Raw genomic sequence first — 24629 nt, 5'->3', positions numbered from 1 at the left:
GTTGACAGCTGCTTCTAAATACTTGCTCATCTCCATCCCTGGTGGTCTAGTGGGGGGATCGCCCCCCCCCCCCGCGGCGCGATTGCGGGGGGGGGGGGGGGGGCTATCCCCGCATCCATGCCGGGCCGGGGTCTGTGCCGTAATGGTGCTGATCCCGGCTCGGCATTCTATTGCTTTCGGCTGTAGCAGCCAAAAGCAATAGAACACCGATCTCATGGATTCATGCAGAATAACTATACTGCATGGATCTCTATGAGAGATCAGAGTATATATACTAGAAGTCCCCCAGGGGGAATAACCCTAACCCCAGGGAGGGAATAACCCTAACCCCAGGAAGGGAATAACCCTAACCCCAGGGAGGGAATAACCCTAACCCCAGGGGGGGAATAACCCTAACCCCAGGGGGGGAATAACCCTAACCCCAGGGGAGGGAATAACCCTAACCCCAGGGGAGGGAATAACCCTAACCCCAGGGGGGGAATAACCCTAACCCCAGGGGGGGAATAACCCTAACCCCAGGGGGGGAATAACCCTAACCCCAGGGAGGGAATAACCCTAACCCCAGGGAGGGAATAACCCTAACCCCAGGGAGGGAATAACCCTAACCCCAGGGGGGGAATAACCCTAACCCCAGGGGAGGGAATAACCCTAACCCCAGGGGAGGGAATAACCCTAACCCCAGGGGAGGGAATAACCCTAACCCCAGGGGGGGAATAACCCTAACCCCAGGGGGGGAATAACCCTAACCCCAGGGGAGGGAATAACCCTAACCCCAGGGGGAATAACCCTAACCCCAGGGGGGAATAACCCTAACCCCAGAGAGGGAATAACCCTAACCCCAGGGGGGGAATAACCCTAACTCCAGGGGGGGAATAACCCTAATCCCAGGGGAGGGAATAACCCTAACCCCAGGGGGGGAATAACCCTAACCCCAGGGGGGGAATAACCCTAACCCCAGGGAGGGAATAACCCTAACCCCAGGGGGGAATAACCCTAACCCCAGGGGGGGAATAACCCTAACCCCAGGGGAGGGAATAACCCTAACCCCAGGGGGAATAACCCTAACCCCAGGGAGGGAATAACCCTAACCCCAGGGGGGGAATAACCCTAACCCCAGGGGAGGGAATAACCCTAACCCCAGGGGAGGGAATAACCCTAACCCCAGGGGAGGGAATAACCCTAACCCCAGGGGAGGGAATAACCCTAACCCCAGGGGGGGAATAACCCTAACCCCAGGGGGGAATAACCCTAACCCCAGGGGAGGGAATAACCCTAACCCCAGGGGGAATAACCCTAACCCCAGGGGGGAATTACCCTAACCCCAGAGAGGGAATAACCCTAACCCCAGGGGAGGGAATAACCCTAACCCCAGGGGGAATAACCCTAACCCCAGGGGGGAATAACCCTAACCCCAGAGAGGGAATAACCCTAACCCCAGGGGGGGAATAACCCTAACTCCAGGGGGGGAATAACCCTAATCCCAGGGGAGGGAATAACCCTAACCCCAGGGGGGGAATAACCCTAACCCCAGGGGGGGAATAACCCTAACCCCAGGGAGGGAATAACCCTAACCCCAGGGGGGAATAACCCTAACCCCAGGGGGGAATAACCCTAACCCCAGGGGAGGGAATAACCCTAACCCCAGGGAGGGAATAACCCTAACCCCAGGGGGGGAATAACCCTAACCCCAGGGAAGGGAATAACCCTAACCCCAGGGGGGGAATAACCCTAACCCCAGGGGGAATAACCCTAACCCCAGGGGGTGAATAACCCTAACCCCAGGGGGTGAATAACCCTAACCCCAGGGGGAATAACCCTAACCCCAGGGGGGAATAACCCTAACCCCAGGGGGTGAATAACCCTAACCCCAGGGGGGCTTCTAGTATATGTGTAAAGTAAAAGAAAAATGTATTTTTAATAACACAAATCCCCTCCCCTAATTAAAGTCTGACTCACCCCCCTTTCCCCATTTTATAAATAAAAGTAAATAAATAAATAAATAAACATGTTTGCTATCGCCGCGTGCGTAATCGCCCGAACTATTAATTAATCACATTCCTGATCTGGCACGGTAAACGGCGTCAGCGCAAAAAAATCCCAAAAGGCATAAATGTAATAAAAAGCGATCAAAAAGTCGTATATGCGCAATCAAGGTACCAATAGAAAGAACACATCATGGCCCAAAAACTGCCACCTCCCCCAGCCCCATAGACCAAAGGATAAAAGCGCTATAGGCCGGGAATGGAGCGGTTGTAAGGAACGTATATTTTCTTTAAAAGGGTTTTAATTGTTTGCAAGGCATCAAATCAAATAAAAGTTATACATGTTATATAATCGTAACAACTTAAGGAACATATATAACAAGTCAGTTTTACCCTAGGGCGAACGGAGTAAACACACACACACAAAAATCATTTTTTTTCAATATTACCACACATATAATTTTTTTTCTGGTTTTCCGACACATTTTAGGCAAAAATTACATCTGCCATAGCAAAGTACAATTAATTGCACAAAAAATAAGGTCTCATTTGGGTCTCTAGGTGGAAAAATGCAAGCGCTATGGCCTTATATACACGAGGAGGAAAAAACGAAAGCGCAAAAATGAAAACTGGCTGTGTCCCCTAAGGGTTAAAGTCTCCTGTACATATATACAATGATCTGCTAATACAGATCCATATTTGGACAATAAGTCCTGGTCCGTGTTAGGTCCAGTCACGGTCCCGTCTCAGTGTTTAGTGTAGTAGTCAGTAATGTACTACAGTCAACAAAGTACTATATATCGGATATTCCAAAAATAACCACTCATAACCGTACTCACAAATCCTCGGTGGGCGGGGTGGGACCATACAGATTCAGCATAGCAGTGGCTATTGCCGATCTCATGTCCTAGCAACCCCTTTTCCTTTGTGAGTATATGTGCTATTAGAGTCCGGTAGTGTCCCGGCAGTGTGTTCTGGTTATCGGAGGCCCGTGTGCTCCGCTCGTCCACAGTGGCAGACTGAAGCAAGTATAGATTGAGTAGGGGGCCCTGTATACATGTACTGTATAGATGGAGTAGGGGGTCCTGTATACATGTACTGTATAGATGGAGTAGGGGGTCCTGTATACATGTACTGTATAGATGGAGTAGGGGGTCCAGTATACATGTACTGTATAGATGGAGTAGGGGGTCCTGTATACATGTACTGTATAGATGGAGTAGGGGGTCCTGTATACATGTACTGTATAGATGAAGTAGGGGGCCCTGTATACATGTACTGTATGGTTGGAGTAGGGGGCCCTGTATACATGTACTGTATAGATGGAGTAGGGGGTCTACCAGTTATTTCTGTTAATGTTGTGAGGCAACTTCCCAAGCAACCACAACTCCTTGTGAAAATAAAAGCAGTAATCCTATTGGTTGCTAAGGCTCCCAACTGCCATTACTGCTGGGGAGCTGCAGCTAATTATGTGTGTGCAGTGAGGAGATTTTCCCATTAATCTCTATGGGGCGCCGCTCTTCCCTCTCCCACTCCCCACCTGTACATCTGGCGGGGTCGGGACCTTCGCTAAAACCTTCCCGGGCACCCAATGTATCTGTGGGCCAAATTTGGGGTCAAACGGTTCAGGTGTTTGGAAGTCTATAGAGGACAGACAGACAGACTTTGATTTTTATGATATAGATATAGAGGCGGGGGGGGGTGTCACTGTCCTCTTATAAATGGTATATAGAGGCGAATGGGTCATTGTCTGCTTATATATGGTATATAGAGGCGGGGGGTCATTGTCCCCTTATATATGGTATATAGAGGCTGGGGGGGTCACTGTCCTCTTATATATGGTATATAGAGGCTGGGGGGTCACTGTCCTCTTATATATGGTATATAGCGGCTGGGGGGTCACTGTCCTCTTATATATGGTATATAGAGGATGGGGGTCACTGTCTACTTATATACGGTATATAGAGGCTGGGGGGTCATTGTCCTCATTTATATATGGTATATAGAGGCTGGGGGGGGTCACTGTCTGCTTATATATGGTACTAGAAAATGTACCCGGCGCTGCCCGGGTATAAAGTGTCAGTGTGTATAGGGGGTCCTGTATACCTGTAGTATAGAGTTGGTAGAGGTGCTGTATACCTGTAGTATAGAGTTGGTGGAGGTCTTGTATACCTGAAGTATATAGTTTGGGGGTCCTGTATACCTGTAGTATATAGTTGGTGGAGTTCCTGTATACCTGTAGTATATAGTTGGTGGAGTTCCTGTATACCTGTAGTGTATAGTTTTGGGGTCCTGAATACCTGTAGTGTATAGTTTGGGGTTCTGTATACCTGTAGTATAGAGTTGGTGGAGGTGCTGTGGCGGTGTAATCCAGTCACAGTATGGCGGTATTGGTCAGGTCTGGTGTGGCAGTGTTATCCAGTCACAGAATGGCGGTATTGGTCAGGTCTGGTATGGTGGTGTTATCCAGTCACAGTATGGTGGTATTGGTCAGGTCTGGTATAGCAGTGTTATCCAGTCACAGTATGGCGGTATTGGTCTGGTATGGTGGGGTTATCCAGTCACAGTATGGCGGTATTGGTCAGGTCTGGTATGGCGGTGTTATCCAGTCACAGTATGGTGGTATTGGTCAGGTCTGGTATAGCGGTGTTATCCAGTCACAGTATGGCGGTATTGGTCTGGTATGGTGGGGTTATCCAGTCACAGTATGGCGGTATTGGTCAGGTCTGGTATGGCGGTGTTATCCAGTCACAGTATGGCGGTATTGGTCAGGTCTGGTGTGGCGGTGTTAAATGTGATGTCTGGAGCTATTACCTACCAATCCTGATGCTAATTGGTGAGTGAGGATGGGGTGTCCTCAGGTTTAGCGCTTAGGGCAGCAGCTGGTAATACTGCCCTGTATACATGTACTGTATAGTAAGAGTAGGGGGTCCTGTATACCTGTAATGTCCTGTATACATGTACTGTATAGTTGGAGTAGGGGGTCCTGTATATACATGTACTGTATAGATGGAGTAGGGGGTCCTGTATATACATGTACTGTATAGATGGAGTAGGGGGTCCTGTATATACATGTACTGTATAGATGGAGTAGGGGGTCCTGTATACATGTACTGTATAGATGGAGTAGGGGGTCCTGTATACATGTACTGTATAGATGGAGTAGGGGGTCCTGTATACATGTACTGTATAGATGGAGTAGGGGGTCCTGTATATACATGTACTGTATAGATGGAGTAGGGGGTCCTGTATATACATGTACTGTATAGATGGAGTAGGGGGTCCTGTATACATGTACTGTATAGATGGAGTAGGGGGTCCTGTATATACATGTACTGTATAGATGGAGTAGGGGGTCCTGTATACATGTACTGTATAGTTGGAGTAGGGGGTCCTGTATACATGTACTGTATAGATGGAGTAGGGGGTCCTGTATACATGTACTGTATAGTTGGAGTAGGGGGTCCTGTATACATGTACTGTATAGATGGAGTAGGGGGTCCTGTATACCTGTACTGTATAGATAGAGTAGGGGGTCCTGTATATATGTACTGTATAGATGGAGTAGGGGGCCCTGTATATACATGTACTGTATAGATGGAGTAGGGGGTCCTGTATATACCTGTACTGTATAGATGGAGTAGGGGGTCCTGTATATACATGTACTGTATAGATGGAGTAGGGGGTCCTGTATATACATGTACTGTATAGATGGAGTAGGGGGTCCTGTATACCTGTACTGTATAGATGGAGTAGGGGGTCCTGTATACCTGTACTGTATAGATGGAGTAGGGGGTCTACCAGTTATTACTGTGGATGTTGTGAGGCAGCTTCCCTAGCAACCATTGCTCCCTGTGAAAATGAAAGCAGTAATCCTATTGGTTGCTAAGGCTCCAACTGCCGTCTCTGCTGCAGCTAATTATATCACCTGTGTGTGCAGTGAGGAGATTTTCCCATTCATCTCTATGGGGCGCCTCTCTTTCCCCTCCCCCTCCCCTCCTGTACATCTGGAGGGGACGGGACCTTCGCAATAACCTTCCCGGGCACCCAATGTATCTGTGTGCCAAATTTGGGGTCAAACAGTTCAGGCGTTTGGAAGTCTATAGAGGACAGACAGAAGGACAGACTTTAATTTTTATGATATAGATATAGAGGCGGGGGGGGGGGGTCACTGTCTGCTTATATACAGTATATATAGGTGGGGGGTCACTGTCCTCTTATATACGGTATATAGAGGCTGGGGGGTCACTGTCCTCTTATATATGGTATATAGAGGCTGGGGGGTCACTGTCCTCTTATATATGGTATATATAGGCGGGGGGGTTACTGTCCTCTTATATACGGTATATATAGGCGGGGGGGTTACTGTCCTCTTATATACGGTATATATAGGCGGGGGGGTTACTGTCCTCTTATATACGGTATATATAGGCGGGGGGGTCACTGTCCTCTTATATATGGTATATATAGGCGGGGTGGTCACTGTCCTCTTATATATGGTATATAGAGGCTGGGGGGGTCACTGTCCTCTTATATATGGTATATAGAGGCTGGGGGGTCACTGTCCTCTTATAAATGTTATATAGAGGCTGGGGGGTCACTGTCCTCTTATATATGGTATATAAAGGCGGGGGGGGTCACTGTCCTCTTATATATGGTATATAGAGGCTGGGGGGGGTCACTGTCCTCTTATATATGGTATATAGAGGCGGGGGGGTCACTGTCCTCTTATATATGGTATATAGAGGCTGGGGGGTCACTGTCCTCTTATATATGGTATATAGAGGCTGGGGGGGTCACTGTCCACTTATATATGGTATATAGAGGCTGGGGGGTCACTGTCCTCTTATATATGGTATATAGAGGCTGGGGGGGTCACTGTCTGTTTATATACGGTATATATAGGCGGGGGGGGTCACTGTCCTCTTATATATGGTATATAGAGGCTGGGGGGTCACTGTCCTCTTATATATGGTATATAGAGGCTGGGGGGTCACTGTCCTCTTATATATGGTATATAGAGGCTGGGGGGTCACTGTCCTCTTATATATGGTATATAGAGGCTGGGGGGTTACTGTCTGTTTATATATGGTATATATAGGCGGGGGGGTTACTGTCCTCTTATATACGGTATATATAGGCGGGGGGGTTACTGTCCTCTTATATACGGTATATATAGGCGGGGGGTCACTGTCCTCTTATATATGGTATATAGAGGCTGGGGGTCACTGTCCGCTTATATATGGTATATAGAGGCTGGGGGTCACTGTCCTCTTATATATGGTATATAGAGGCTGAGGGGGGTCACTGTCCGCTTATATATGGTATATAGAGGCTGGGGGGTTACTGTTCTCTTATATATGGTATATAGAGGCTGGGGGGTTACTGTTCTCTTATATATGGTATATAGAGGCTGGGGGATCACTGTCCTCTTATATATGGTATATAGAGGCTGGGGATCACTGTTATATATGGTATATAGAGGCTGGGGGGGTCACTGTCCTCTTATATATGGTATATAGAGGCTGGGGGGTCACTGTCCTCTTATATATGGTATATAGAGGCTGGGGGGGTCACTGTCCTCTTATATAAGGTATATAGAGGCTGGGGGATCACTGTCCTCTTATATATGGTATATAGAGGTGGGGGGGTCACTGTCCTCTTATATATGGTATATAGAGGCTGGGGATCACTGTTATATATGGTATATAGAGGCTGGGGGGTCACTGTTCTCTTATATATGGTATATAGAGGTGGGGGGGGTCACTGTCCTCTTATATATGGTATATAGAGGCTGGGGGGGTCACTGTCCTCTTATATATGGTATATAGAGGTGGGGGGGGGTCACTGTCCTCTTATATATGGTATATAGAGGCTGGGGGGGTCACTGTCCTCTTATATATGGTATATAGAGGCTGGGGGGTTACTGTCCTCTTATATAAGGTATATAGAGGCTGGGGGGTTACTGTCCTCTTATATATGGTATATAGAGGCTGGGGGGGTCACTGTCCTCTTATATATGGTATATAGCGGTGGGGGGGTCACTGTCCTCTTATATATGGTATATTGAGGCTGGGGGGGTCACTGTCCTCTTATATATGGTATATAGAGTCTGGGGGGTCACTGTCCTCTTATATATGGTATATAGCGGTGGGGGGGTCACTGTCCTCTTATATATGGTATATAGAGGCTGGGGGGTCACTGTCCTCTTATATATGGTATATAGAGGCTGGGGGGTTACTGTCCTCTTATATATGGTATATATAGGCGGGGGGGTTACTGTCCTCTTATATATGGTATATAGAAGCTGGGGGGGTCACTGTCCTCTTATATATGGTATATATAGGCGGGGGGGTCACTGTCCTCTTATATATGGTATATAGAGGCTGGGGGGGTCACTGTCCCCTTATATATGGTATATAGAAGCTGGGGGGGTCACTGTCCTCTTATATATGGTATATATAGGCGGGGGGGTCACTGTCCTCTTATATATGGTATATAGAGGCGGGGGGGTCACTGTCCTCTTATATATGGTATATAGAGGCTGGGGGGGTCACTGTCCTCTTATATATGGTATATTGAGGCTGGGGGGGTCACTGTCCTCTTATATATGGTATATAGAGGCTGGGGGGTCACTGTCCTCTTATATATGGTATATAGAGTCTGGGGGGTCACTGTCCTCTTATATATGGTATATAGAGTCTGGGGGGGTCATTGTCCTCTTATATATGGTATATAGAGGCTGGGGGGATACTGTCCTCTTATATATGGTATATAGAGGCTGGGGGGGTCACTGTCCTCTTATATATGATATATAGAGGCTGGGGGGGGTCACTGTCCTCTTATATATGGTATATAGAGGCTGGGGGGGGTCACTGTCCTCTTATATATGGTATATAGAGGCTGGGGGGGGGTCACTGTCCTCTTATATATGGTATATAGAGGCTGGGGGGGGTCACTGTCCTCTTATATACGGTATATAGAGGCTGGGGGGGGTCACTGTCCTCTTATATACGGTATATAGAGGCTGGGGGGGTCACTGTCCTCTTATATATGGTATATAGAGGCTGGGGGGGGGTCACTGTCCTCTTATATATGGTATATAGAGGCTGGGGGGTCACTGTCCGCTTATATATGGTATATAGAGGCTGGGGGGGGGTCACTGTCCTCTTATATATGGTATATAGAGGCTGGGGGGTCACTGTCCTCTTATATATGGTATATAGAGGCTGGGGGGTTACTGTCCTCTTATGGTATATAGAGGCTGGGGGGGGTCTCTGTCCTCTTATATAAGGTATATAGAGGCTGGGGGTTACTGTCCTCTTATATATGGTATATAGAGGCTGGGGGGTTACTGTTCTCTTATATATGGTATATGGAGGCTGGGGGGTTACTGTTCTCTTATATATGGTATATAGAGGCTGGGGATCACTGTTATATATGGTATATAGAGGCTGGGGGGTTACTGTTCTCTTATATATGGTATATAGAGGCTGGGGGGTCACTGTCCGCTTATATATGGTATATAGAGGCTGGGGGGTTACTGTCCTCTTATATATGGTATATAGAGGCTGGGGGGGGTCTCTGTCCTCTTATATAAGGTATATAGAGGCTGGGGGTTACTGTCCTCTTATATATGGTATATAGAGGCTGGGGGATCACTGTCCTCTTATATATGGTATATAGAGGCTGGGGGGTCACTGTCCGCTTATATATGGTATATAGAGGCTGGGGGGTTACTGTTCTCTTATATATGGTATATGGAGGCTGGGGGGGGTCTCTGTCCTCTTATATATGGTATATAGAGGCTGGGGGGTCACTGTTCTATTATATATGGTATATAGAGGCTGGGGGGTTACTGTCCTCTTATATATGGTATATAGAGGCTGGGGGTCACTGTCCTCTTATATATGGTATATAGAGGCTGGGGGGTCACTGTCCTCTTATATATGGTATATAGAGGCTGGGGGTCACTGTCCTCTTATATATGGTATATAGAGGCTGGGGGGGTTACTGTCCTCTTATATATGGTATATAGAGGCTGGGGGGTCACTGTCCTCTTATATATGGTATATAGAGGCTGGGGGGTCACTGTATGCTTATATATGGTATATAGAGGCTGGGGGGGTCACTGTCCGCTTATATATGGTATATAGAGGCTGGGGGGTTACTGTTCTCTTATATATGGTATATGGAGGCTGGGGGGGGTCTCTGTCCTCTTATATATGGTATATAGAGGCTGGGGGGTCACTGTTCTATTATATATGGTATATAGAGGCTGGGGGGTTACTGTCCTCTTATATATGGTATATAGAGGCTGGGGGGTCACTGTTCTCTTATATATGGTATATAGAGGTGTGGGGGGGTCACTGTCCTCTTATATATGGTATATAGAGGCTGGGGGGTCACTGTCCTCTTATATATGGTATATAGAGGCTGGGGGGGTCACTGTCCTCTTATATATGGTATATAGAGGCTGGGGGGGTCACTGTCCTCTTATATATGGTATATAGAGGCTGGGGGGTTACTGTCCTCTTATATATGGTATATAGAGGCTGGGGGGGGGTCACTGTCCTCTTATATATGGTATATAGAGGCTGGGGGGGTCACTGTCCTCTTATATATGGTATATAGAGGCTGGGGGGTTACTGTCCTCTTATATAAGGTATATAGAGGCTGGGAGTCACTGTCCGCTTATATATGGTATATAGAGGCTGGGAGGGTCACCCAAACAATTTAGTGTTTTCCATGTAGTCGCACTTCTTCACCACCGTACGTTGTGTAATGAATAGAAAATAGAGACAAGACGTTGACAAGGTTAGAAATACTGATTTGTATGTGAAATAACATTGTTCTTCCATCACACTTTTTCCCGTCTTCCTCTGCCCAATCTCTGTGTTCTTTTGCCCATCTTACTCTTCTTCTTTTATTGGCCAGTCTCAGATATGGCTTTTTCTTTGCCCCTCTGCCCTGAAGGCCACAATCCGGCAGCCGCCTCTTCCCTGTAGATGGTGACGCTGGTGTTTTGCGGGTCCTATGTAATGAAGATGCCAGTTGGGACCTGTGAGACGTCTGTTTCACAAACTAGAGACTCTAATGTGCTTTTTCACTTCGTCCAATCATGAGAGCACACCTGGAGATTGGACCCCTGGTCCTAATGGGAACAGGAAACACAGGGAGGTTAAAACACCGCCCCTCCCCTCAGCCCCTCAGTGTTTTCCTGTTCCCATTCAGAACAGTGCGCAGAGGGTTATTACCTCTCCTGATCGGGCAGGCGGCCGGGATCTTCTACGTCCCCTCTCCGTGTGGCCGTACCGCGCGACATCGTGCCTCCTGGTTCCTCCGGCTGCTGCGCTCCACGGGGGTTTGGGTGGCCGGGGAGCCCAGCGTGGTGGTCTCTGCCGGGCCGCGGGTGTGCTATGGCCGGTCCCCTGGTCACTTCCGGGGGCTGGCGGCGTGCGTGGCGTCTGACGTCATTACAGCGCGCCGCTATGCATCCTGGGACCGGAAGCTCCGCCCCCAAGATGGCGGCTCATCGAGAGATGCCGCCGCTGGGGAGAAGCGTGGAGGGCGGGACGCCGGCGCGGAACTTGGCGCCAAATTCAAACAACTGGTCTGAGGTCTGCTATAAAGGTAAGAGGAGATTTACTCTTACCCCTTCTGTGCTGCGATGGACGGACGATCAGCATCCCGCCCAGACTCTGCAGAGCTCAGCTCTTCCCCCAGCCCAGTGAGTAACGGTCCCTTAGGGGGTTCACTTACTCTTTTGTAGAGGCGTTTAATCTGGTCTCCCTCTCTCCTTAGGGAGACAAGGAAGCCAGGAAGAGGTCCAAGTCTGAAAATACTTGTGCTTTATGTGGCCAACATCTTCCTGAGAATTATACCAAACTATTGTGTGATGCCTGTACCACAAAAGTAGTCCAACAGGAGACTCCTCCTTTGATTGAACAATTGAAGGATGTAATTACTAATCAGGTTCAAGCATCAGTCCCTGCTGCCCTGTCTAAACAGAGCTCTCATTCTCCTGAACCCCCTCCTAAACGGGCCAGAAGAATTATCTCTGATTCTGACTCTGATGAGAACATTTTGTCATCCGCTAAAGAGTCCGGGGCAGAAGAACCTGAAAAAAGTACACCTGTGCAGGAAAGTAAGAGGTATTACTTTTCCTCTGAGGACATAGACACACTCCTTAGTGCCGTTAGGAGTACTATGGGCATTGTAGATGTGGAGGAGACAGCTGGCATACAGGATGTGATGTTTGCTGGATTAAGGCCTAAGAAAAGACGTGTATTCCCCGTACACGAAACCATTAAGGGTCTGGTACAAGAAGAGTGGCGTGATCCCGAGAAAAGGCTTCTAAATGTAAAAGAATTTAGAGCTAGACTTCCATTTGATGAGGAAGACACCAAACTCTGGGCTGAGACCCCAAAGATTGATGTTCAGGTGTCTAAAGTGGTGAAAAAAACGCTCTACCTTTCGAGGATGCCTCACAACTAAAAGACTCTATGGACCGTAAAATGGAGGGTTTACTGGGATGCAGCCATCGCCTCTCTCAACCCCAATATTGCCGCCACAAGTGTGGCTAGAGCTATGTTTATATGGCTACAACAGTTAGAGACCCATCTAAAAGGGAAAACCCCTAGAGAGAATATCCTAAACTCCGTCCCTATGTTGAAACTCTGCATTTCTTGTTGATGTTTCCGCAGAGTCTATTCGGTTTTCAGCTAAAGCCGCAGCCATCCCAAACTCCGTGAGGAGAGCCTTATGGCTGAAAAACTGGCAAGGTGACACGCTTTCCAAGGCCAAGCTGTGCTCCATCACTTGTCAAGGTAATCTGGTTTTTGGGGCATTCCTAGATACCATCCTTGAACATGCTGCGGATAAAAAGAAGGATTTCCCGGAAGAGAAAAAGGCTACAGGTAAAAAGAATTTTCGTCCCTACACTCAAAGACAAAAAGAGTATAAGGGAAAAGGCAAGTCGGGTAGATGGAGCTACCCTAAAGGAGGAAAAGGGAGAGAGTTCCTACTCAATCCCAATTCCTCTAACAAGAAACAGTGACACCACTCCGGTGGGAGGGAGGCTGTCCTGTTTTGTCCATCAGTGGACAGCTATCACGGACAACCCCTTCATACTGAACACCATAGAAAGGGGTTACAAAATAGAATTTGCCAAATCCCCTCCCCCAAAATTTTGTATCACGAATCTCGGATCAGAACTACTAGATTCTCGACTGTGGTCAGGCATCCAGGAGCTCCTTCATCTAGAGGCCATAGTTCAGGTTTCCCCAGATCATCAGGGGGTGGGACACTATTCAACACTGTTCCTAGTACAAAAGCCGAACGGCTCATGCCGCACTATCATAAACCTGAAGTCTCTGAACCGCACAATTATATACAAAAGGTTCAAAATGGAGACCCTAAGGACTGCCATCCCTCTAATACCAAAGGATGCCTGGCTAGTGACTATAGACCTAAAGGATGCGTACTTCCACATCCCCATCTAAGAACCTCACCAGAAATATCTACGGTTCGCCCTCCCTCATGGGGATGTAATTCACCATTTTCAATTCAGGGCACTTCCGTTTGGGATATCATCTGTGCCCCGAATATTTACAAAAGTCATGGTAGAATAAGTAGCATACCTGAGACAAAAAGGAGTCACGATCATCCCTTATCTGGACGATCTCCTGATAATAGCCAAGACAAGAGAGACGTTAGAATCACATCTCAACCTAACGATATTTTCTCTCCAAGAAGCAGGATGGATTGTCAATTTTCAGAAATCGGACATGTCTCCATCCCACAAGAAGAAGTTTCTGGGGATGCTTCTGGACGCGGAGCACCAGGTAACTTATCTTCCCCAAGAAAAAATCTCATGTCTCCTTCAGAAATTCAGGGACTTCCACAGGAAGGAGTTCACCACGATAAGAGATGCGATGTCTGTATTAGGATCCATGACATCCTGCATTCCAGCTGTCCCATGGGCACAGAGCCACTCCCGCTGCCTACAGTCAAAAATCCTACAGGTATGGGACCGCACTCCAAAGTCATTGGACAAAAGGATGGCACTACCCAAACAGGTGAAGGAGTCCTTGAGATGGTGGATGAAGGAGACAAATCTCAACAAGGGCCTTCTGTGGCAGCCTCCAGAAATAATCACCCTAACGACATATGCCAGTCTCAGGCGATGGGGCGCCCACTGCAACGACCTATACCTTCAAGGCACATGGTCTCAGCAGATTCGGTCCTGCTCGTTAAACGTGCGGGAACTGAAGGCAGTACTGGAAGCCCTAAAAGCGGCAGAAACCTACCTCTCCCAAAGGCATGTAAAAGTCTACTCAGACAATGCGACCACGGTGGCCTTCATCAATCATCAGGGAGGAACACGTCACAACCTGCTACAGTGTCTAGCCGAAAAGCTGTTCCACTGGGCAGAGATACATCTAAAATCTATCTCAGCGGTTCACCTGAAAGGCACGGACAATGTGATAGCGGACTACTTAAGCAGGCAGACTGTCCACCCGGGAAAATGGAGTCTGAATCCAGAGGTATTCCAGTACCTAGAAAGAAAATGGGGAACACCTCGGACAGATCTGTTTGCCAACAAGAAAAATCGAAAGGTAACCTCATTTTTCTCCCTGAATCCGGCAGACAACCTGGATGCAGTAGACGCTCTTCAACAACCGTGGGACCAGGGCCTGTTGTATCCCTCCACTTCCAGTAATACCAAGAGCTCTACAAAAGATCCGGGCGGAGCATGCTCAGGTCATATTCATAGCTCCACTATGGCCCAAAAGGGGTTGGTTCTCCCTCCTAAAAGATCTTTGCATAGACGGACCAATTCTACTTCCTCAAGAGAAGAATCTGCTGTCCCAGGGTCCTCTAAGTCATCCACACGTAGGCCATATGCATCTTGCTGCCTGGCTTCTGAGCAGTCATACCTGCTAAAGAAAGGTCTCTCCCCAAAGGTCATCTCTACCATGCTTAAGAGTAAAAAAGACGTTACCTCCTCCATCTACCTAAAATATTGGAGAAAGTTCTTTAGCTGGTGTAAAGACTCCCCCCCAACCACCCCCCCCCCCCCCAGATCCACTCAATCCGAACATCCCACAGATTTTGGATTTTCTCCAAGATGGTCTTGATAAGGGTTTAGCCCTTAGTACTCTAAAGGTTCAAACTGAAGCCTTAGGGTGTTTCTTTGATTCCCCTATAGCTGAGCATAGATGGGTGAAGAGATTCTTCAAAGCAGTAGCCAGAATAAAACCAAAGATCTCAAATCTCTCCCTTCCTTGGGATCTTAACCTTGTCCTCTCAGCTCTCACAAGGCCCCCCGTTTGAACCACTAAAGGAACTATCACTGAAGTTACTTACTTTGAAAACAACCTTTCTCATAGCCATCACCACAGCGAGAAGGGTTTCTGAATTGCAAGCACTTTCTATCGAAGAACCATATCTAACAGTGCTTGATGACAGGATAATCCTTAAACTGAATCCAGCTTTCCCACCCAAGGTAGTGACTAATTTCCACAGGTCACAGGATATTGTACTTCCTACATTCTGCAATAATCCTAGGAATGAGAAGGAGGCGCTCTTCCATAAACTAGATGTGCGAAGGACAGTATTGACCTACTTTAAAGTGACAAAATACTGGAGAAAAGACCAAAATCTACTACTCCAGTTTCAAGGCCCTAACAAGGGCAAAAAAGCCTCTAAGGCTTCTATCGCCAGGTGGTTGAAACTTTCCATAGCTGAAAGCTATAAAGCCTCAGGAAAAGACATCCCGGAAGGATTGAAAGCCCACTCTACAAGAGCCATGTCTGTCTCCTGGGCGGAAAAATCATCGGCCTCCATCGAGCAGATCTGTAAGGCGGCCACCTGGGCTACTCCACACACTTTCTTCCGGCACTACAAGCTTGATGTAGCATCCTCCCAAGATCTAACTTTCGGGCGAAACGTGTATTATCTGGTATGTCTCCAGGTGTGCTGTCATGATTGGACGAAGTGAAAAGTCAGGATTATGACTTACCGATAATACGGTTTTCATGAGTCCATCATGACAGCACCCGTTATTACCCCCCCCTTATATATCTAGTGTTGCTATGTTCTTAGTAATTGGTAAACACTGAGGGGCTGAGGGCAGGGGCAGTGTTTTAACATCTCTGTGTTTCCTGTTCCCATTAGGACCAGGGGTCCAATCTCCAGGTGTGCTGTCATGATGGACTCATGAAAACCATATTATCGGTAAGTCATAATCCTGACTATGTTCTTGCTTAGTTGTGCAACGCGGCCTCCCACTTCTTTTTCTACTCTGGTTAGAGCCTGTTTGTGCTGTCCTCTGAAGGGAGTAGTACACACCGTTGTAGGAAATCTTCAATTTCTTAGCAATTTCTCGCATGGAATAGCCTTCATTTCTAAGAACAAGAATAGACTGTCGAGTTTCAGATGAAAGTTCTCTTTTTCTGGCCATTTTGAGCGTTTAATTGACCCCACAAATGTGATGATCCAGAAACACAATCTGCTCAAAGGAAGGTCAGTTTTGTAGCTTCTGTAACCAGCTAGACTGTTTTCAGATGTGTGAACATGATTGCACAAGGGTTTTCTAATCATCAATTAGCCTTCTGAGCCAATGAGCAAACACGTTGTACCATTAGAAGACTGGAGTGATAGTTGCTGGAAATGGGCCTCTATATACCTACTGTAGATATTGCACCAAAAACCAGACATTTGCAGCTAGAATAGTCATTTACCACATTAGCAATGTATAGAGAAGTGCTTCTCAAACTGTGAGGCGCCCCCTAGTTGTTGGTGAGGCTCAGCTGGGGAGCCAGTTTTCAGAAAAATGACTATGATCTCCACAGTCCTTTTGCATTTAGCAAAAATCTCCATTTTACAACATTATTAATTTATTAAGGAATTGCTTTATTAGTATCTAGAGCTTGGAAGATGGGTGAAAGGTAGCTCTAGCATTACTTTCAGCTTTTAAATAGACTTTGGTGAGGCCCAGGCACCCTCTTAGTCATTCTGGTGAGGCCCAGGCATTGCCTTGGTGTGTTGGGTGAGGATCCAGCAGAAAAAGTTTGAGAAGCACTGCTATAGAGTGTATTTCTTTAAAGTTAGGACTAGTTTAAAGTTCTCTTCATAGAAAAGTACAGAGCTTTTCCTTCAAGAATAAAGACATTTCAATGTGACCCCAAACTTTTTAACGGTAGTGTATACACAGACCGGACCAGCAGCAGCTTTAGGAGACTCCTATTGTACCAGACATAGGAATCAAGGGTTTATTCCACTTGGATCCAGCAATAATGGCTGATGAAACCCTGTAGTTACTGAGGTATCGTGGCCTACACTGTAACCGGTAGCCTGTATAATAGTGGCAGACGGCTATAACCTCACAGACTTATAGATAATAGTGGCAGACGGCTATAACCTCACAGATGTATAGATAATAGTGGCAGACGGCTATAACCTCACAGACTTATAGATAATAGTGGCAGACGGCTATAACCTCACAGATGTATAGATAATAGCGGCAGACGGCTATAACCTCACAGATGTATAGATAATAGTGGCAGAAGGCTATAACCTCACAGATGTATAGATAATAGTGGCAGACGGCTATAACCTCACAGACGTATAGATAATAGTGGCAGACGGCTATAACCTCACAGACTTATAGATAATAGTGGCAGACGGCTATAACCTCACAGATGTATAGATAATAGTGGCAGACTGCTATAACCTCACAGACGTATAGATAATAGTGGCAGACGTCCATAACCTCACAGACTTATAGATAATAGTGGCAGACGGCTATAACCTCACAGAATTATAGATAATAGTGGCAGACGGCTATAACCTCACAGACGTATAGATAATAGTGGCAGACGGCTATAACCTCACAGACGTATAGATAATAGTGGCAGACGGCTATAACCTCACAGATGTATAGATAATAGTGGCAGACGGCTATAACCTCACAGATGTATAGATAATAGTGGCAGACGGCTATAACCTCACAGATGTATAGATAATAGTGGCAGACGGCTATAACCTCACAGATGTATAGATAATAGTGGCAGACGGCTATAACCTCACAGACGTATAGATAATAGTGGCAGACGGCTATAACCTCACAGACTTATAGATAATAGTGGCAGACGGCTATAACCTCACAGATGTATAGATAATAGTGGCAGACGGCTATAACCTCACAGATGTATAGATAATAGTGGCAGACGGCTATAACCTCACAGATGTATAGATAATAGTGGCAGACGGCTATAACCTCACAGACTTATAGATAATAGTGGCAGACAGCTATAACCTCACAGATGTATAGATAATAGTGGCAGACGGCTATAACCTCACAGACTTATAGATAATAGTGGCAGACGGCTATAACCTCACAGACTTATAGATAATAGTGGCAGACAGCTATAACCTCACAGATGTATAGATAATAGTGGCAGACGGCTATAACCTCACAGAATTATAGATAATAGTGGCAGACGGCTATAACCTCACAGATGTATAGATAATAGTGGCAGACGGCTATAACCTCACAGACTTATAGATAATAGTGGCAGACGGCTATAACCTCACAGACTTATAGATAATAGTGGCAGACAGCTATAACCTCACAGATGTATAGATAATAGTGGCAGACGGCTATAACCTCACAGACTTATAGATAATAGTGGCAGACGGCTATAACCTCACAGATTTATAGATAATAGTGGCAGACGGCTATAACCTCACAGACGTATAGATAATAGTGGCAGACGGCTATAACCTCACATATTTATAGATAATAGTGGCAGACGGCTATAACCTCACAGATTTATAGATAATAGTGGCAGACGGCTATAACCTCACAGATGTATAGATAATAGTGGCAGACGGCTATAACCTCACAGACGTATAGATAATAGTGGCAGACGGCTATAACCTCACAGATGTATAGATAATAGTGGCAGACTGCTATAACCTCACAGATGTATAGATAATAGTGGCAGACGGCTATAACCTCACAGTCTTATAGATAATAGTGGCAGACGGCTATAACCTCACAGACTTATAGATAATAGTGGCAGACGGCTATAACCTCACAGACTTATAGATAATAGTGGCAGACGGCTATAACCTCACAGATGTATAGATAATAGTGGCAGACGGCTATAACCTCACAGACTTATAGATAATAGTGGCAGACGGCTATAACCTCACAGACTTATAGATAATAGTGGCAGACGGCTATAACCTCACAGAATTATAGATAATAGTGGCAGACGGCTATAACCTCACAGAATTATAGATAATAGTGGCAGACGGCTATAACCTCACAGATGTATAGATAATAGTGGCAGACGTCCATAACCTCACAGACTTATAGATAATGGTGGCAGACGGCTATAACCTCACAGATGTATAGATAATAGTGGCAGACGGCTATAACCTCACAGATGTATAGATAATAGTGGCAGACGGCTATAACCTCACAGACTTATAGATAATAGTGGCAGACGGCTATAACCTCACAGAATTATAGATAATAGTGGCAGACGGCTATAACCTCACAGATGTATAGATAATAGTGGCAGACGGCTATAACCTCACAGACTTATAGATAATAGTGGCAGACGGCTATAACCTCGCAGACTTATAGATAATAGTGGCAGACGGCTATAACCTCACAGATGTATAGATAATAGTGGCAGACGGCTATAACCTCACAGATGTATAGGTAATAGTGGCAGACGGCTATAACCTCACAGATGTATAGATAATAGTGGCAGACGGCTATAACCTCACAGATGTATAGATAATAGTGGCAGACGGCTATAACCTCACAGATGTATAGATAATAGTGGCAGACGGCTATAACCTCACAGAATTATAGATAATAGTGGCAGACGGCTATAACCTCACAGACGTATAGATAATAGTGGCAGACGGCTATAACCTCACAGATGTATAGATAATAGTGGCAGACTGCTATAACCTCAAAGATTTAGGCTATGTTCACACTACGTAAAACTATGGCCGTGGTTCTTGCCGCAGAACTACGGCCGTAGTTTTGAGGAGTTTAACATAGCCTTATTTGCAATGGCGCCGGGGAAAAAACTGACATGTCAGTTTTCTGCGGCCGGAATTCAGGCTTCTATGTCTATGTAGACCACTGATCACCATGACAAGAAGTTTCCCCGGCCTTGTACATATTTGTTAAGCACAATGGCTACACGGTCTCACAATTACCGCTAGAAGGTCTGACAACAACAGGAACAAACTACTGTATCCTCCAATGTTTACACTAATGGGGAGGTATATGGCCGGACAGTATACATAGGTGTGACAGTTACACAAGGGAATGTGTACACACACACACACACACAACATTAAAACACTACATTCCTTCTCATCACAATAATAAGACACTTTAATGGTCTGAAATAAACCCATCCGGTTACATACACAAGCGCTAACTGTATATAAGGGAAGAACAGCACACTCCCCGTCTGAAATTCCCTATGGAGATTTCCCTATAGAACTAGTATCCTAAATATGGTCCAAAACCTGTAACAAGCATCTTGGAACGCAACCTAAGACACTTGGGACATAGTCCGGTTTTCCAGCTTTGGAACGGAGAAGATCCACAAGATTATTATTATTATTATTATTATTATTATTATTATTATTATTCGCCCTTAATTCCAGAGCGCTATACAATAGATAGGGGGTAACAGGCAGGAACAATACAAGATCAGAACACATTACATGAAGGCAAAAGACAGGCTGGTACATAGGGAGAGAGGAGCCTGCCCACCAGGTATTACATAGGGAGAGAGGAGCCTGACCACCAGGTATTACATAGGGAGAGAGGAGCCTGCCCACCAGGTATTACATAGGGAGAGAGGAGCCTGCCCACCAGGTATTACATAGGGAGAGAGGAGCCTGCCCACCAGGTATTACATAGGGAGAGAGGACCCTGCCCACCAGGTATTACATAGGGAGAGAGGAGCCTGCCCGCCAGGTATTACATAGGGAGAGAGGAGCCTGCCCACCAGGTATTACATAGGGAGAGAGGAGCCTGCCCACCAGGTATTACATAGGGAGAGAGGAGCCTGCCCACCAGGTATTACATAGGGAGAGAGGACCCTGCCCGCCAGGTATTACATAGGGAGAGAGGAGCCTGCCCGCCAGGTATTACATAGGGAGAGAGGAGCCTGCCCACCAGGTATTACATAGGGAGAGAGGACCCTGCCCACCAGGTATTACATAGGGAGAGAGGAGCCTGCCCGCCAGGTATTACATAGGGAGAGAGGAGCCTGCCCACCAGGTATTACATAGGGAGAGAGGAGCCTGCCCACCAGGTATTACATAGGGAGAGAGGAGCCTGCCCGCCAGGTATTACATAGGGAGAGAGGAGCCTGCCCGCCAGGCATTACATAGGGATAGAGGAGCCCGCCCGCCAGGTATTACATAGGGAGAGAGGAGCCTGCCCGCCAGGTATTACATAGGGAGAGAGGAGCCTGACCACCAGGTATTACATAGGGAGAGAGGAGCCTGCCCGCCAGGTATTACATAGGGAGAGAGGAGCCTGCCCACCAGGTATTACATAGGGAGAGAGGAGCCTGCCCGCCAGGTATTACATAGGGAGAGAGGAGCCTGACCGCCAGGTATTACATAGGGAGAGAGGACCCTGCCCGCCAGGTATTACATAGGGAGAGAGGAGCCTGCCCGCCAGGTATTACATAGGGAGAGAGGAGCCTGCCCGCCAGGTATTACATAGGGAGAGAGGAGCCTGCCCGCCAGGCATTACATAGGGATAGAGGAGCTTGCCCGCCAGGTATTACATAGGGGGAGAGGAGCCTGCCCGCCAGGTATAACATAGGGAGAGAGAGGAGCCTGCCCGCCAGGTATTACATAGGGAGAGAGGAGCCTGCCCGCCAGGGGTTACATAGGGAGAGAGGAGCCTGCCCACCAGGGATTACATAGGGAGAGAGGAGCCTGCCCACCAGGTATTACATAGGGAGAGAGGAGCCTGCCCGCCAGGTATTACATAGGGAGAGAGGAGCCTGCCCACCAGGTATTACATAGGGAGAGAGGAGCCTGCCCACCAGGTATTACATAGGGAGAGAGGAGCCTGCCCTCCAGGTATTACATAGGGAGAGAGGAGCCTGCCCGCCAGGTATTACATAGGGAGAGAGGAGCCTGCCCGCCAGGTATTACATAGGGAGAGAGGAGCCTGCCCACCAGGTATTACATAGGGAGAGAGGAGCCTGCCCGCCAGGTATTACATAGGGAGAGAGGAGCCTGCCGGACAGGTATTACATAGGGAGAGAGGAGCCTGCCCGCCAACCCTGAATATGGGGTTTAAATGCAGCTGACAGGGGAAAGAGAGCAGCCATTGGTATTGACAGATTAGACGGCAGGGTGGAGCGAGATGGGGGAAAGATGATTAGTTCTGTTTTGTCCATGTTAAGTTTTAGAAAGTGAGAGAAGGAGGAAGATATGGCCGATAGACACCTCTTTGCTATCTAGGATTCCAGAGTGACATCTGGACCAGAGAGGTAATGTGTGTGTCATCGGCATATAGGTGGTACCTGAAGCTGTGGGATTCTATGATATGTCCCAGGCCAGAGGTATAGATGAGAAGAGAAGAGGCCCGAGTAAAGAGCCTTGAGGAACACCAACAGTGAGGGGACGAGGAGAGGAGGGGGTGTGGGAGACACTAAAAGTGCGGTTGGAGAGGTAAGAGGAGATCCAGGAGAGGGCTAGGCTAGTGACACCAAGGGATGAGAGGATTTTTAAGAGGAGAAAATGGTCAACTGTGTCGATAGCAGAAGATAGGTCAAGGAGAAGGAGCACAGAGGTGTAGGGCTTCGGCTACTATGGTGAGGGCAATTTCTGTGGAGTGGTGGGGGGGGGGGAGCCAGATTGCAGGGAGTCAAAAAAATTAGTTGGATGAAAAGTGTGAAGATATTTTATAGTAGACATGTTGTTCCAAGAGTTTTGAGGCAAAGGGGAGAAGTGAGATGGGGCGGTAGCTGGATAAGGAGGTAGGGTTAAGGGATGGCTGTGTAAGGACGGGTGTGATGGCTGTGTAAGGACGGGTGTGATGGCTGTGTAAGGACGGGTGTGATGGCTGTGTAAGGACGGGTGTGATGGCTGTGTAAGGACGGGTGTGATGGCTGTGTAAGGACGGGTGTGATGGCTGTGTAAGGACGGGTGTGATGGCTGTGTAAGGACGGGTGTGATGGCTGTGTAAGGACGGGTGTGATGGCTGTGTAAGGACGGGTGTGATGGCTGTGTAAGGACGGGTGTGATGGCTGTGTAAGGACGGGTGTGATGGCTGTGTAAGGACGGGTGTGATGGCTGTGTAAGGACGGGTGTGATGGCTGTGTAAGGACGGGTGTGATGGCTGTGTAAGGACGGGTGTGATGGCTGTGTAAGGACGGGTGTGATGGCTGCATGTTTGTATGGAAATGGGAAGACGCCAGAAGTTAGTGATGGATTGAAGAGATGGGTTAGTACTGGCACAAGCGCTGAGGAGAGTCAAAACGAGCTGGTTATTTTAGGCTCACTCTTTCTGAAGATTTCCAGCTCCCCCTTCCCAACCTTTCCGTCTTTGTAACTACTCCCATAGGCCGCTCAGGCCCGTCGCTTTGTTGCTGTTTCATCAATACGAGGTCTCCTTGCTTCAAGTTTGGTTTGTGATGTTGCCATTTTCTTCATCCTTGGAGAATCGCTAGATACTCCTTTCTCCATCTGTTCAGACGTCATCTGCTAGGTATTGTCCACGTTTCCACGGTTTCTGGCAGATGTTTGACTGGGTAAATTCTTTTCCTGGCATTAGCAGATTCTCAGTCTTTTGAGTAGCTGGAGACAGTATGGCTGGCGTTTTCGGAATCCATTGATACTGGGACAAGGGGTTTAGCCGATTATGACAGAAACTTCACCAAGAAGGGTAACCAGAGTCTCATCCTTAAGTCTTGAACCTATGGACAGAGGTCTGGTGATCCGCTGGATTAAGTTCAGATGGTACATAGTGCCATGGTTCCGGAGTTCAAGTCTGGGAATAGTATGATCAGGCTTGGGGCCTTACTGAGCCCAATATGACTGATTGTTGGGTTCTGTCACCTTCGGGTAGGCAACGGCTGCTATGGCTTTTGTGGTAGTGGCCGAAAACTTGTGGAGTTCCTTCGTTGTGCCAGCATCTTGGTGTTACAACTACGTCCGTGGCACGTACCTCTTCCCGCGGCCATTATATATATATATATATATATATATATATATATATATATATATATGTGTGTGTGTGTGTGTGTGTGTACAGGTGCAGTATAGTGCCTCCTCCATTATATATATATATGTATATGTGTGTACAGGTGCAGTATAGTGCCTCCTCCATTATATATATATATGTATATGTGTGTACAGGTGCAGTATAGTGCCTCCTCCATTATATATATATATATATGTGTGTACAGGTGCAGTATAGTGCCTCCTCCATTATATATATATATGTATATGTGTGTACAGGTGCAGTATAGTGCCTCCTCCATTATATATATATATATATGTGTGTACAGGTGCAGTATAGTGCCTCCTCCATTATATATATATGTGTGTACAGGTGCAGTATAG

At 47.0% G+C, this 24629-nt stretch overlaps 1 protein-coding gene across 1 annotated transcript in view; it reads left to right on the top strand.

Moving 5' to 3' along the window:
- Positions 1-24629, top strand: part of TRIM3 (tripartite motif containing 3) — a 102440-nt gene that overhangs the window by 75828 nt on the left and 1983 nt on the right. The gene's annotated exons all lie outside the window — the stretch shown is intronic.

This window comes from Dendropsophus ebraccatus, chromosome 5 (genome assembly GCF_027789765.1).
Source record: "Dendropsophus ebraccatus isolate aDenEbr1 chromosome 5, aDenEbr1.pat, whole genome shotgun sequence".
NCBI lineage: Eukaryota > Metazoa > Chordata > Amphibia > Anura > Hylidae > Dendropsophus > Dendropsophus ebraccatus.
Note: the sequence above shows the minus strand (reverse complement) of the source record. Positions and strands in the feature narration are given on the sequence as shown.